General features: G+C 34.8%; 1 long non-coding RNA gene across 2 annotated transcripts in view; it reads right to left on the reverse strand.

Moving 5' to 3' along the window:
* Positions 1 to 15,154, reverse strand: part of LOC138842940 (uncharacterized) — a 226,247-nt gene that overhangs the window by 113,446 nt on the left and 97,647 nt on the right. The window contains exon 2 of one of the 2 annotated variants that reach the window (XR_011377944.1): positions 13,202 to 13,249. The exons of the other annotated variant lie outside the window; for it this stretch is intronic. This is a non-coding gene — a long non-coding RNA (uncharacterized lncRNA). The remainder of the gene's footprint in view (positions 1 to 13,201; positions 13,250 to 15,154) is intronic. 2 annotated transcript variants of the gene reach the window in all.

A 15,154-nucleotide genomic window follows, 5' to 3' on the forward strand; every position in this document is an offset into this window, starting at 1 on the left:
TATCCTGGAGAATGTTCCAGGCGCACTTGAGAAGAAAGTGTAATCTGCTGTTTTTGGATGGAATGTCCTATAAATATCATTAAATCTATCTGGTCTATTGTGTCATTTAAAGCTTCTGTTTCCTTATTTATTTTCATTTTGGATGATCTGTCCGTTGGTGTAAGTGAGGTGTTAAAGTCCCCCACTATTATTGTGTTACTGTCGATTTCCTCTTTTATAGCTGTTAGTAGTTGCCTTATGTATTGTGGTGCTCCTATGTTGGGTGCATATATATTTATAATGTTATATCTTCTTTCTGGATTGATCCCTTGATCGTTATGTAGTATCCTTCCTTGTCTCTTCTGACATTCTTTATTTTAAAGTGTATTTTATCTGATATGAGTATTGCTACTCCAACTTTCTTTTGATTTCCATTTTCATGGAATATCTTTTTCCATCACTTCACTTTCAGTCTGTATGTGTCCCTAGGTCTGAAGTGGGTCTCTAGTAGACAGCATATATATGTGTCTTGGTTTTGTATCCATTCAGCAAGCCTGTATCTTTTGGTTACAGCATTTAATCCATTCACGTTTAAGGTAATTATCGATATGTATGTTCCTATGAACATTTTCTTAATTGTTTTGCGTTTGTTTTTCTAGGTGCTTTTCGCTTTTGCTTGTCTGTAAAGCTTTTGATTTCTCCATCGAATCTGAATGAGATCCTTGCCAGGTAGAGTAATCTTGGTTGTAGGTTCTTCCCTTTCATCACTTTAAGTATATCATGCCACTCTCTTCTGGCTTGTAGAGTTTCTGCTGAGAAATCAGCTGTTAACCTTATGGGAGTTCCCTTGTATGTTATTTGTTGTTTTTCCCTTGCTGATTTCAATAATTTTTCTTTGTCTTTAGTTTTTACCAATTTGATTACTATGTGTCTTGGCATGTTTCTCCTTGGGTTTATCCTGTATGGGACTCACTGCACTTCCTGGACTTGTGTGGCTATTTCCTTTCCCATGTTACGGAAGTTTTCAACTATAATCTCTTCAAATACTTTCTCTGGTCCTTTCTCTCTCTCCTCCTTCTGTGATCCCTATAATGCGAATGTTGTTGTGTTTAATGTTGTCCCAGAGGTCTTAGGCTGTCTTCAATTCTTTTCATTCTTTTTTCTTTATTCCGTTCTGCAGCAGTGAATTCCACCATTCTGTCTTGCAGGTCGCTTATCTGTTCTTCTGCCTCAGTTATTCTGCTATTGATTCCTTCTAGTGCAGTTTTCATTTCAGTTATTATATTGTTCATCTCTGTTTGTTTGTTCTTTAATTCTTCTAGGTGTTTGTTCTTTAATTCTTCTAGGTCTTTGTTAAACATTTCTTGCGTCTTCTTGATCTTTGCCTCCATTCTTTTTCCGAGGTCCTGGGTCATCTTCACTATCATTATTCTGAATTCTTTTTCTGGAAGGTTGCCTATCTCCACTTCATTTAGTTGTTTTTCTGGGGTTTTATCTTGTTCCTTCATCGGGTACATAGCCCTCTGCCTTTTCATCTTGTTTATCTTTTTGTGAATGTGGTTTTTGTTCCACAGGCTGCAGGTTTGTAGTTCTTGCTTCTGTTGTCTGCCCTCTGGTGGATGAGGCTATCTAAGAGGCTTGTGTAATTTTCCTGATGGGAGGGACTGGTGGTGGGTAGAGCTGACTGTTGCTCTGGTGGGCGGAGCTCAGTAAAGCTTTAATCCACTTGACTGCTGATGAGTGGGGCTGGGTTCCCTCCCTGTTGGTTGTTTGGCCTGAAGCAACACAACACTGGAGCCTGCCTGGGCTTTTTGGTGGGGCTAGTGACAGACTCTGGGAGGGCTCATGCCAAGGAGTACTTCCCAGAACTTCTGCTGCCATTGTCCTTGTCCCCACAGTGAGCCACAGCCACCCCCTGCCTCTGCAGGAGACCCTCCAACACTTGCAGGTAGGTCTGGTTCAGTCTCCCCTGGGATCACTGCTCCTTCCCCTGGGTCCCAATGTGCACACTACTTTGTGTGTGTCCTCCAACTGTGAAGTCTCTGTTTCCCCCAGTCCTGTCAAAGTCCTGCAATCAAAACCCACTAGGCTTCAAAGTCTGATTCCCTGGGAATTCCTCCTCCTGTTGCCAGACCCCCAGTTTTTGAAGCCTGATGTGGGGCTGAGAAACTTCACTCTAGTGGGTAGACTTCTGTGGTATAAGTGTTCTCCAGTCTGTGAGTCACCCACCCAGCAATTATGGGATTTGATCTCACTGTGACTGCGCCTCTCCTACCATCTCATTGTGGTTTCTCCTTTGTCTTTGGATGTGGGGTATCTTTTTTGATGAGTTCCAGTGTCTTCCTGTAGATGATTCTCCAGCAGCTAGTTGTGATTCTGGTGTTCTCACAAGAGGGAGTGAGAGCACGTCCTTCTACTCCACCATTAACCTCCATGTCTTTGCATGGGACACTCCCGCTGTCCCCAAAGCCTTGTCTCCTCTTTTGCAATTAACTGATTCCTATTAATGCTTTAAGAGTCTGGCTTCATTTCCTTAACTCTCACCACTATTATTCAACATAGTTTTGGAAGTTATAGCCACACAAATCAGAGAAGAAAAAGAAATAAAATAATACAAATTGTAAAAGAGGAAGTAAAACTGTCAGTGTTTGCCGAAGACGTGACACTATACATAAAAATCCTAAAGATGTCACCAGAAAACTACTAGAACTAATCAATAAATTTGGCAAAGTTGCAGGATACAAAATTGATGCACAGAAATCTCTGGCATTCCTACACACCAACAACGAAAAATCAGAAAGAGAAATTAAGGAAACACTCCCATTTACCATTGCAAAAAAAAAAAGAATAAAATACGTAGGAATAAACTTGCCTAAGGAGGTGAAAGCCTTGTACTCACAAAACTATAGAACACTGATGAAAGAAATCAAAGGTGACATAAACAGATGGAGAAATATACCATGTTCTTGGATTGGGAGAATCAATACTGTGAAAATGACTACATTACCCAAAGCAATCTACAGATTCAATGCAATCCCTGTCAAACTACCAATGGCAGTCTTCACAGAATTAGAACAAAAAGTCTTGAAATTCCTGTGGAAACAAAAAAGACCCCGAATAGCCAAAGCAATCTTGAGAAAGAAAACCAGAGTTGCAGGAATCACGTTCCCCAACTTCAAACTATACCACAGAGCTACAGTAATCAAGACAGTATGGTATTGGCACAAAAACAGAAATATACATCAGTGGAACAGGATAGAAAGCCCAGAGATAAATCCATACAAATATGGGGACCTAATTTATGACAAAAGAGGCAAGAACATACAATGGAGAAAAGACAGCTTCTTCAATAAGTGGTGCTGGGAAAACTGGACAGCTACATGTAAAAGAATGAAATTAGAACACTAACACCATACACAAAAAAAAACTCAAAATGGATTAAAGACTCAGATGTAAGACCAGACACTGTAAAGCTTTTAGAGGAAAACAGGAAAAACACACTTTGACATAAACCACAGCAAGATCTTTCTTGACCAACCTCCTAGAGTAACAGAAATAAAGACAAAAATAAACAAATGGGGCTTAATTAAACTTAAAAGCTTTTGCACAGCAAAGGGAATCATAAACAAGACAAAAAGACAACCCTCAGAATGGGAGAAGATATTTGCAAATGAAACAACAAAGGATTAATCTCCAAAATATACAAACAGCTCATGGATCTCAATATCAAAAAAACAAACAATCCAGTTAAAAAATGGGTAGAAGACCTAAATAGACATTTCACCAAGGAAGACATACAGATGGCCAACAGGAATATGAAAAGATGCTCAGCATCACTAATTATTAGAGAACTGTAAATCAAAACTACAGTGAGGTATCACCTCACGCTGGTAAGAATGACCATTATCAAAAAAGCTAGAAACAATAAATGCTGGAAAGGGTGGGATGAAAGGGAACCCTCCTACACTGTTGGTGGGAATGTAAATTGATACAACCACTATGGAAAACAGTATGGCGATTCCTTAAAAAACTAAAAATAGAACTACCATACGATCCAGCAATCCCACTACTGGGCCTATACCCTGAGAAAACCATAATCCAAAAAGAGATATGCACCACAATGTTCATTGCAACACTATTTACAATAGCCAGGATATGGAACCAACCTAAATGTCCATTGACAGTTGAATATGGCACATATATACAATGGAATATTACTCAGCCATAAAAAGAAATGAAATTGAATTATTCGTAGTGATGTGGAGGGACCTAGAGTCTGTCATACAGGGTGAAGTAAGTCAGAAAGACAAAATCAAATACCGTATGCTAATGCATATATACAGAATCTAAAAAAAAAAAAAAGTGGTGCTGATGAACCTAGTTGCAGGGCAGGAATAAAGAGGTATACCTAGAGAATGGACTTGATGACATGGGTTGGGAGGGCAAAGCTGTGGTGAAGTGAGATTAGTATCGACATATATACACTACTGAATGTAAAATAGTTGGCTGGTGTGAAGCAGCATCATAGCACATGGAGATCAACTCGATGCTTTGCGAAGACCTAAAGGGGTGGGATAGGGAGGATGGGATGGAGGCTCAAGAGGGAGAGGATACGGGGACATGTGTATGCGTATAGCTGATTCGCTTTGTTGTGCAAAAGAAACTAACAATGTATTGTGAAGCAATTATACTCCAATAAAGATCTAGTAAAAAAAAATAAAGTAATACAATATACAGTCACTTATGCCTGGTTTGTTTTAGCTGAGCATAATAAGGTTCAGCCACATCATAGCATGTATCTGTAGTTAATTCCTTTTTATTGCTCAATACCACCCCATTCTATGTATACCATATTTTGTCTATCTAGTCACAAAGTGTATGTCACTTAGGTTGTTTCCAAGATTTGTTATTATGAATAATGCTGCAAAGACCATCCATATGCAAGTCTCTGTGTGGAAACATATACCATTTCTCTTGAGCTTACAACCCCTGGTGTGGCTGAATTGCTAGGTCATGTTAAAAATTATGCTTACTATTCTAAGAAACTGCAAAAATGTTTTCTAAAGTGCATCATTTTACATTACCACCAGCAATGCATGAGCATTCTCTTTTCTTCACATACTCTTCAACATATGTAGTTATCTGTCTTTTCATTCTTTTTTACATATTGCTGGAAAGAATTTGATAGCAGTTTTGTCCAGAATTTTAATTATATTTTCATAAGAGATACTGTAATTTTCTCTTTTTGTAATATCCTTTAATATTTTCACTTCCATGATTTTCTCACTTTGTAAAATTAACACAAAAGTGTTCTTTTTCCCCTCTATTTTCTAAAAAAGATTCTGTGAGAGAAGTACTTGTGATGCCACTTGGGGGCAGGAGTTTTCTATAAGTAGAGTTTTTCTCTCTTTTTTTTTTTTTCCATAGCTATAGGACTATTCAGATTTTATATTATTCCTGAGGAATATTTGGTCGTCTTTATCTTTAAAGGAATTTTTCCTTTTTATTTAAGATGCCCAGTTTATTGTCATGCAACTGTTTGTGAGAGTCTCTGATACTTATTTTATTGTGTGATATGTAGGCTATCTTCTCTTTCATTCTTGATACTGATAATTTATATTTCCCCACTCTTTTCTTTGAGCACTCTAGCTAGGATTTTATTTTTGCATACTTTTTTTTCAAATAATAAAATTTGTTTCATTGATTTTTCCTGTTTCTCTTCTCTTTTCTATTCATTTGATTTCCTCTTTTACCTTTAGTATGTATTATCTTCTAAATAATTTGGCTTTAATTTGCTGTTTGTTTTCTAGCTTAAGGGGAAAACAGATAACTTATTCAAGAATTTTCTTCATTTTAATGTCATTATTTAAAGTTATAAATTTGTCTCTAACTCACTTTTAACACTATCCAACAACTTGTGACACTGTTTTTGTATTACCATTTGCTAAAAATAATACATTACTATATTATAATTTTTATTACCCATGGATATGAGCTGTTTAATTTGCATATATTTGGGGTTTTCATTCAGATATTTTTATTTATTTCTAATTTACAGAAATATTTATAGTGTTTCAATAATTTAAAGTTTATTCAGGCTTTTTTGTGGTGGAGCATATGGTCTAAATTGGTAAATATGCCTCATGCACTTGAAAACACTATATATTTTTCAGTTGTTGAAGTATAATATTGCACAGATATCAATTAAAATGGTTGTTTTTGTGGCTTTCTAAATAATACCATTTTTGTTTAATTTTTCAATCAATTTTTGAGAGAGGACTTTAAAATCTCCATCTGAGATTTTGTCTTTACCTTTATTTGTCACAGTTTTTTTCCTTCCTCTATTTTTGTGCTATTATTATTATTATTATTTGCAGTATGCGGGCCTCTCACTGTTGTGCCCTCTCCCGTTGTGGAGCACAGGCTCCGGACGCACAGGCTCAGCGGCCATGGCTCATGGGCCCAGCCACTCCGCGGCATGTGGGATCTTCCCGGACCGGGGCACGAACCCGTGTCCCCTGCATTGGCAGGCAGACTCCCAACCACTGTATCACCAAGGAAGCCCTGTGCTATTATTAAATTAATACACATCTGGATATATTAGCACTTTTCTATGTTATTAAGGTGATAAAGTAACTTTTTTTGAAGTGCATGCAGTGAAGTAGTTTAAGTAGAGTGCACAGTGCTTGTCATGTAAAAGGTGCTGAATAAATCATTTTTTATTGAAGTATAGTTGCTGTACAATATTATACAAGTTACAGGTGTACGACAGTGATTTACAATTTTTAAAGGTTATACTCCATTCATAGTTATCGTAAAATATTGACTCTATTCCCAACAACGCACAACATATTCTTGTAGCTCATCCCGCACCTAACAGTTTGTATCTCCTACTCCTTTCCCGTAACTTTTTTATCATTAAGAAAAATACATTTTTATCTCCATTAGCATTTCTTGTCTTGAGATCTGTTTTAACTAGTATCATCATAGCTTCATAACAATTTCTGCATCCATTTATTTGTGCTACTGTTGGCAGAAATTTTACTTCAACTTAGGTTATAAAATTCTACAATATATATACAATGGAATATTACTCAGCCATTTAAAAGAATGAAATAACACCATTTGCAGCAACATGGGTGGACCTAGAGATTGTCATACTGAGTGAAGTAAGTCAGATAGAGAAAGAAAAATATATTGCTTATAAGCAGAATCTAAAAATAAATGATACAAAGAACTTACAAAACAGAAACAGACTCACAGACTTAGAGAACAAACTTATGGTTACCAGTGGGGAAGGGATAGTTAGGAAGTTTGGGATTGACATGTACATACTGCTATATTTAAAATGGATAACCAACAAGGACCTACTGTATAGCACAGGGAATTCTGCTCAATATTATGTAACAACCTAAATGGGAAAAGAATTTGAAAAAGAATAGATACATGTATATATATAATTGAATCACTTTGCTGTACCCCTGAAACTATCACAACATTGTTAATCAACTATACTCCAATGTAAAATAAAAAGTTAAAAAAAAATCTACAACACATTGCTATTGTTTTTTGTTTCTTTAAAGAGTCAACTATCTATTAAACTTAAAACTGGATAAAAGTATTTTACACTTTCCCATTTAGTTATAATTTATATTGTTCTACATTCCTCTGTATAGATCTATGTTTCTATGTGATACAATTTGCCTTTGGTCTATAGTACTTTGTCTTCCTTCCTTCCTTCCTTCCTTCCTTCCTTCTTTCCTTCCTCCCTTCCTCTCTCTCTCTCTCTCTCTAGATTTTTCTTCTTTCTTTCTTTCTTTCTGCAGGTTTGCTAGTAAAAATGTTTTATAATCGTTTGTTTATCTCCAAGTCTTTGTTTCACTTTCATTTATCAAGCATGTTTTCTCCTGATAAAGCTATACAGTCTGCCATTTTTTTTAAAGACGTCATCCTATTGTCTGTTAACCTTGTGTACTGTTTCTATTTAGAAATCAGTGGAATTTTTTGGTTTTTCTTTATATGTAAATTGATTTTGGGGTGTTTCTGCTTTGTGTTCTGATTGCCTTTTAAATTTCCTATTTACACTGGTTTTCACTGACTTAGGTATGATCTACCTAAGGTTATTTTTCTTTTTGTCTTGCTTTGGGTTTGTTGTTTTGTTGATATATGAGTTAATATTATTTCATAAAATTTGAAAAATGTGTGCATTAGTTCTTCTAACATTTATTTCTGCTTTGATTTTTATCTTCTTTTTTTTTCTTTTTTCCCCTATTCCTCTGCGCTTCAGCTTAGACAGCTTCTCTTGACCTATCTTCAAATTTTAACTAATCTTTTCTTTTGCAGTATTCAATCTGTCTTTAAATTCCTCTATTATGTTATATATGTTTCAGTTCTAGACTTTTTATCTTTCTCCTTATATTCTTTATAGTTATCAGTAGAAAATTTTCATTGGTTCCATTACATCCATTATTTACATTAAATCTTTAGACATGTTTATAATAGCATTTTCTAAACCCTTAACTTAAAACTCCAACATAAAGTTGTTTCTGAGTCTATATTTATTATTTATTTATTTATTTAATTCCTAGTTGGTAAAATTTTATTGCTTCTTCACAACTCTTGGAACTATTTTAATTGTATTCCAGATGTTATGAATGCTGTCTTGTAAAGAATCTGAGTTTTCTTTTCTTCTCTTAAAAGTAAATTATGGTGTAAATATAATATAAATATAAGTAGCTAAGAGGAAAAATATACTAACAAATGACTAAAGCAAAAAAATTTTGAATGGTTAAAAATGTCATATATACAACATTTATTAATACGTAGATACTAGCAATTAAATTATTATAGAAAGAAAAATTTAAAAAGAAAAATTGTTTTAAATGTTGAATCTAAGAGTATAGATTTTTAACCAACTATCTCAGCAATGTATATGAGTAGATATTTCTCATCTTTTTAAGTGTTTTGTTGTTCTAACTTGATTTCAAGCTCTTTGAGGACTATAATATTTGCTTAGCTGTGCTTAAAAACCCAAGAATATATTCCTTAATAGTAAGTTAGTAACACTTGGTACAGATCACTAAACTATAATTATTAGAGAAATATGATAGCTATGTAAGTGAATTCTTGGAGTGAAATAAACAATGATGGGATTTATTTGAGCTAGAAAAGCTCATTACACATGAAAGTTATAATTCAGCTATCCAAGAATAAGAGTCTCAGACCCTCACTAAGTTACTTAGGTTCCTTGTGTCTTGTAAAATGTCTCTTTCCTCAATATTTCATAATCATTTGATGATAACTATGTATATATTGTTGACTAGGGATATTAAGAATGTTTATGAGATATTATTTAAAGGCAAAGCATAATGAGATAACTAGATAACTAATGGAGATATTATGAAGTTATATTTTTGACTGTATTTTGAATAAGCACTTTGAACTAAGAATCATGACAGCTGTAGTTGGCAGTAAACTGTAGGATCCAAAAGAGGGTATCTATCCTAGGGGTGTATGTGTACATTTGTGTGTGTATCCTAATTGTATTATGTCATTTATAAAGTAAAATTCAATTGTAATGATCAAAGAATATTCAATTTAAGGATTAATATTTAATTTATTTGAAAAATATGTGAAAAAATGATAAAAATTATAGTTGATAGTATCTTTTATATAGATTCAGTAAAAATAAATTCAATTATGAATATTTTAAAGTCTGGATATATCTACCTACATTTTCTAGTTATTGTTTAATGGCCAGGAATTGTACTTATCATGTTCTATTTAGCATTTCAATTTTGGTTATCTAGCTTTCATTAGTAAAGTAAGTCCGACTTTTATTGCTCTGAAATTTCTTGTTGGAAAAAGTTACATGTGGGTATTGATTTTTCTTCATGCAAGTTCTAATTGCTTATTTCCTGCACCAGTTGATATAAATTGTTCATTAATGATTTTTTGTTCCTTCTTTGCATCACTGATTAGTGATTTGTGTCTCAGATAAGTTCAAAATAACATGGCTTAAAATAAAGACCTGATTACTCAGCCATAAAAAGGAACAAAATTGGGTCATTTGTTGAGATGTGGATGGATCTAGAGACTGTCATACAGAGTGAAGTAAGTCAGAAAGAGAAAAACAAATATCGTATATTAACGCATATATGTGGAACCTAGAAAAACGGTACAGATGAACCGGTTTGCAGGGCAGAAATTGAGACACAGATGTAGAGAAGAAACGTATGGACACCAAGTGGGGAAAGCGGCAGGGGGTTGGAGGTGGGATGAATTGGGCGATTGGGATTGACATGTATACACTGATGTGTATAAAATTGATGACTAATAAGAACCTGCTGTATAAAGAAATAAAATAAAATTCAAGAATTAAAAAAATAAATAAAAATAAATAAAAAATAAAGACTTGAAAGTAATGCTCAGTTTTACTAAGTCTGTGTTTTTTGAAAACAAGATTTAGATGTAAATAAATGGGGGGAAAAAACTGGTAAATTATTACTACCTCTTTACATGAAAAAAAAAAAAAACCTCTCTCTCTCTTTCTCCAACCCCCCTTTCTCCTTCTTCTCCTTTCTTCTACTTTAGGCCTGACAAATATCACCATGCCCTCCTATTGGGGAAGCTAGTAAAGTACTCTTGTTCAGGCTTCAGAGGCGGCACTAGGCCTCTCTCTGATCGGACAATGACGTTGAAGCTGGCTGCGTGTCTAACTGCTGAGCTACACCCAGGCCAGCAGGGGTGGCGAAAGTTTGCACTGTAAACCACTAGATAAGACAGAGAGTAAGTCATGGGACTTCTCGCACCTTGAGGGTCTGGCCAGCCCCCGGGGATCAAGAACATTCCAAGACTTACGGGTTAAGACCTAGGCATTTATGACAGCAACCAGAGCTGCAAATTTGCACATAGGCTGATTGTTATCAGCCTGCGGCCTGGTGCTAAAAGCTGGGCTCCTTCGAGTGGCAAACGTTAAGTCTCACCTGTGGGATGGACGTACCATCCGGGACCTTCCCAACTGGGACTCCAGATTGATGTTCAAGGGACTTCCCAGCACTGCTTGGATCTGGATGTAGGTGCTTCCTCAATTCGGTGATGTATAAACCTCTGTCTTTACTATTCTTTCTTAGTTAGTTATACTATTCTTCTCTTTATTAGTATACTGTAATATTTGTTAATTCAATAAACTCTCTCTAAATTCTTGTTTAACTGAGTGTAGAGTGGTTACTTTGCCAGCGAATGCTATGAACCTTGAAACTGAAAGTAAGGCTTTCGGCAAAACACCTCCACAAGGTGGAAGGCTACTGTACCCATACAGTGGAAATATTCTTACAACACATCCTTGCTTCTCTTCCTCTGTGAATCAGAAAAGCTCTATGATCTGAAGTTTACTAGATACATAGAGAAATTCTAGATATGTAGAATTACTTTCTACATTCATTTCAAAACCTAACTTTCAAAATTATTATCTCACACCAACAAATAATAATTTGACTTTCAAAACACAACAGTAAGCTAGTAAGTCTAGTCACTAGTATACCCTTTCTTGAAGCACCAACTATTTGACACAGTGAAGGAAAGTCCCAGAACTAAATGACTTAGAGTGGATAAACACAAAAATCTGAGGAAACATTTTCAAAATAATTATAACTATCGTACATAAAGAAACATATAATCAAATGAATATATCACCATAAATACCATATAAGTGTACATTTCAGTGTGGTGCTTATGTATTCAAGCTATCTTCCTTTGATAATTATTGAACTGATAGGTATGGGCTAGAGTCTGCTGAAGCTCCTTTTAAATTCATTTCAGTTTAGGTATTTTTCTTTTGATTATTAAGTCCTTTAGTTGTGTTTCCTAAATGTTGGCAGGTTTTTGTCTCATATTTCTAAAATAGTCCTAAAATCTACAATCAACACATATCTGGATAACATAACTTAACAAAATTGGCCAAAGAGAGAAAACACTTTCTGTGTTGTCCTAAAACCATTATTACTAACAATTTTTAAAGAATCGTATCCATATATATTTTACAGTCAATGAACATTAGTTAAATTATTATTGTGCTGAATAAAAATATTACATACTGCATGATTCCTTTGATATAGTATTACATTCTCAAAGTGACAAAACCATACTGACGGACATTGATCAGTGGTTGCCAGTGGTTAGTTTGGAGAGAAGGTGTGACTGTAAAGGGAAAGCACAAGCGAGCTTTGTAGTGATGGGAACTGTTCTGTGTCCTGATTATGGTGTTAGTTACACAAATCTATACATGTGTTAAGTTCTATGGAACTGTACACCATAAATATACATCTATGATGTAGAATAATTTAAATAATTAGTATAGTAAAATTTCTTTGTTATATTTACTTTCATTTAGGTCATTCATTTTTATGTCAATAAACAGAAACATAAAAATAATCTAAACATCAGTGAAAGAAGAAAAATATAAAACAGGTGGAATCATAACAGAAAGATTATTGAGGCAAATATAATTATTGAAAATTTATGATGTGTCAGACAATTTGCTAGATGTTCAATATTAAAGTGCTTGTGTGTGTGTGTGTGTGTGTGTGTGTGTGTGTGTGTGTTGGTGTACAGAGAGATAATTAAATCTAATTAATCTGTAGCTTTGGCATTTTTCAATTTAAATATAACAAGCTTGAGATGAAGAGCAGTTTTAAGTTTAGCAAATTCTGATTTGCTTAAAATATCCATGCAAGGTTTGACTATTGGCATACATCATACTTGATTTGAGCCTGCTTTTATTTCTAGATACTGCAACTATTCCCTCTATACGTAACAAATCTGTAGCTATTGCTAGCTTATTTTGAAACCTCAAAGGAACAATCACATCTTATCCGTGGCAACAGTAACTTGGAAACATACCATTTAACAGGTAAACCACAGACGAGCAACATTTGTTAAAAATTCAGAATCTCAGGCCTCAGCTCAGACATGTTAAATCAGAATCTATATTTACACAGATAGCCAGTGGTTTGTCTGCATAATAAAGTTAGAGAATATGGACCTAGGTTAACCTGTAGTTCTATAAATTTGGCAACCAAATAATAACTGATGGTCATGGCTCTACCTGCAAAATGGACTTGTTTCTCTCCATTACATGCCAAAATTTTCTTTGAGAAACTGTCATCATGTCCTACTTGATCTAATTCAATTAAAACTATTTAGTGATACCATTTCCACTTACCTTCTCTTCAAACATTGCTCTGTCAAGCAGCAGCCAGAGTGATCTTTTCTAAAAAGAAAAGGTCATGCAATTCTGAATAATATTTCAAAAATCCCCACACATTTCTGTTCTAGTCATCTACTTCTGCATAACAAATCATCCAACAACATAGTGGTATAAAACCACCACCATTTTATTACAAAGATTCTTGGTTCAGAATTTCAAAAAGCACATAGCATAAACACTTCTTCAATTCTTTATGATATCTGGGCTTTCATTCTGGGTGACTGAAAGAGCTACAGGTGTTCTGCATGGCTGGAGACTAGGACAACCGGGTCTGTAGCATCCATTTTTGTGGTATTTTCCTCACACACATATCTAGTGCCTGAGCAAGGATGGTGGAAGGACTGGACAGCAGGATGGTACCAGCGTACACAAACTTCTGACACAGTAACTAAGAGTTGCAAGAGCAAATGTTCCCAGTGGCCAAGGCAGATACTGCACAACCATTTATGACCTAGTTATGGTCATGGAAGTCTCATAGAGTCACTTCCACTATATTGGTAAAAGGAGTCACAAGTCTGGCCATATTTAACAGGAGTGGCTGTAAATCCTACTTCAGTATTAGAGGAGTGTCAAAGAACACCTATCAAGTTTTAAAACGATCACAGTACACCTTCTGGACAAAAATTTTTTATAGTCTTCCCAAATGAAAAATGCACTTGCCTTTCCCCAGACCTCAAATAGTTGTACTCCTTTTTTAAGTAATATTATCATTAAGTGAAATCCAGAATAAAAGGGATTGAAATGTGTAAGCTTGCTTTCTGCAGAAAGAAGCATGGAGACTTTTAATCTTACAAAATGTCTTCTTTTAGTCCAAGCTGATAAAATTCTTATAAGAATGTTTTGGGTCTCTTAAGTATCGGTTAGACTCCATCAGACACACGTCACTCATACAAATCTTTTAAGATACTCCCTTCTCCATCTTGATCTCCTTTGAAGCTTCTCTGCAACACAACCCTTAAGATTTGCAGAAGCTCTCTTGTTTAGTGAAGTGGATTTAAAAATCATGACAACATTCATAGAAGACCTTTTGTCTATTTAAAAATATTTTTGGGACAACACCTTAAATCTTTACAAGGTCTTAAAAAGAGTTTTATTTATTGTGCATTCAATTTTTACCCTGAGAACACATTTTCCTGACAATAACCTCGATTTTCCATTTACCCTGTGACCAATAAAACACTAAGATCTACCAGTAATATTTCTAAGATAAGCTAAAGTGGAATTTCTGATAGAAATATCATGGATAAAATTGTCTACACAGAAAACCTAAAATATAAACCTAAAACCTAAAATATAAATTTTTGCATGATATCAAAAGCTATTTGAATATAAACTAGGCCTTACAAAATACAAGAGGCATACATAAACCACATATAATACATATACATATAGAATTTAAAAGGCAGTAAATTTAAGAAACTACATGAGGGCTTATACTAACTGAGAAAGGGAGTCACTGCATGTGATTTGGAGATAAAGGCTGACATAACTTGGAGATAAAGGCTGACTGAACAACGTGAAATATCTGAGGAAAATTTACAATATCAACACTATGCCAAAAATTCCCTAGTGATTCCATTTCTTGTTTCAGACACAAATTGGACCCAAAATTAGCATATTCTGATTTCCCCATTTCTGTGTTTTTATTTTTTATTTATTTACTTTTTTAACACCTTTATTGGAGTATAATTGCTTTACAATGGTGTGTGAGTTTCTGCTTTATAACAAAGTGAATCAGTTATACATATACATAGATTCCCATATCTCTTCCTTCTTGCATCTCCCTCCCTCCCACCCTCCCTGTCCCACCCATCTAGGTGGTCACAAAGCATTGAGCTGATCTCCCAGTACCATGTGGTTGCTTCCCACTAACTATCTATTTTACATTTGGTAGTGTATATATGTCCA

Source organism: Globicephala melas, chromosome 1 (assembly GCF_963455315.2).
Source record: "Globicephala melas chromosome 1, mGloMel1.2, whole genome shotgun sequence".
In the NCBI taxonomy this organism is placed as follows: Eukaryota; Metazoa; Chordata; class Mammalia; order Artiodactyla; family Delphinidae; genus Globicephala; species Globicephala melas.